Consider the following 1,113-nt stretch of genomic DNA (forward strand, 5'->3'; position numbering starts at 1 on the left):
GTTCGTTGGCAGACCAACATCTTCTTGTACCCTTAGCCTCAGCATGTATCCCGACGAGTCACAAGGGTATACAATCAACATCGACATCTGTACGGCCAGTGGCATCCGTATATGGGCGCTTCCTGGCGTAGAGGCGATCTCGATGGGACTCGAACCCATAGTCTTTGGTTCCGAAGACCAACACCTTATCCATTAGGCCACGAGACCAATGACTTTGAGATTTACCCCACTATCTCGTCACTACGCGCAACACTGACTCAACGGCACGCATGATTTCGCATTCGAGACGCTGAATAGATCACAAAACTCTTGCTCCTCATAGAGGGGCCTCCATTACATAGTGTTTTCAACGAGGTCAATTCATTAGAGATCGTTCGTTGGCAGACCAACAATCTTCTTGTACCCTTAGCCTCAGCATATATCCCGACGAGTCACAAGGGTATACAATCAACATCGACATCTGTAAGGCCTGTGGCATCCGTATGTGGGCGCTTCCCGGCGTGGAGACGATCTCGATGGGACTCAAACCCACAACCTTCGGTTCCGAAGACCAACGCCTTATCCATTAGGCCACGAGACCAATAAATTTGAGATTTGTCCCACCATCTTTGCCCCCCATTAACTTCATGGCACACATAGTGTCCCATCCGACACGCTGAATAGATCGCAAAACTCTTGCTTCTCATATAGGGGCCTCCATTATAGATCACAAAACTCTTGCTCCTCATAGAGGGGCCTCCATTACATAGTGTTCTTAAAGGGGTCAATTCATTGGAGATCGTTCGTTGGCAGACCAACAATCTTCTTGTACCCTTAGCCTCAGCATGTATCCCGACGAGTCACAAGGGTATACAAACAACATCGACATCTGTACGGCCAGTGGCATCCGTATATGGGCGCTTCCCGGCGTAGAGGCGATCTCGATGGGACTCGAACCCATAGTCTTTGGTTCCGAAGACCAACGCCTTATCCATTAGGTCACGAGACCAATGAATTTGAGATTTACCCCACTATCTCGTCACTACGCGCAACACTGACTTAACGGCACACATGATTTCGCATTCGAGACGCTGAATAGATCACAAAACTCTTGCTCCTCATAGAGGGGGCCTC

General features: G+C 49.1%; 3 non-coding genes across 3 annotated transcripts; all 3 read right to left on the reverse strand.

The window, feature by feature from the left end:
• Nucleotides 1–134: 134 nt before the first annotated feature.
• On the reverse strand, nucleotides 135–207 carry Pmar_PMAR013395. The gene has a single exon. It is a non-coding gene; the product is annotated as a tRNA-Arg (tRNA).
• Nucleotides 208–507: 300 nt separating this feature from the next.
• Pmar_PMAR013396 lies at nucleotides 508–580 on the reverse strand. The gene has a single exon. It is a non-coding gene; the product is annotated as a tRNA-Arg (tRNA).
• Nucleotides 581–915: 335 nt separating this feature from the next.
• Pmar_PMAR013397 lies at nucleotides 916–988 on the reverse strand. Its single transcript has one exon. It is a non-coding gene; the product is annotated as a tRNA-Arg (tRNA).
• Between the last annotated feature and the right edge of the window lie 125 nt (nucleotides 989–1,113).

This window comes from Perkinsus marinus, assembly GCF_000006405.1.
Source record: "Perkinsus marinus ATCC 50983 genomic scaffold scf_1104296972854, whole genome shotgun sequence".
Lineage (NCBI taxonomy): Eukaryota > Perkinsozoa > Perkinsida > Perkinsidae > Perkinsus > Perkinsus marinus.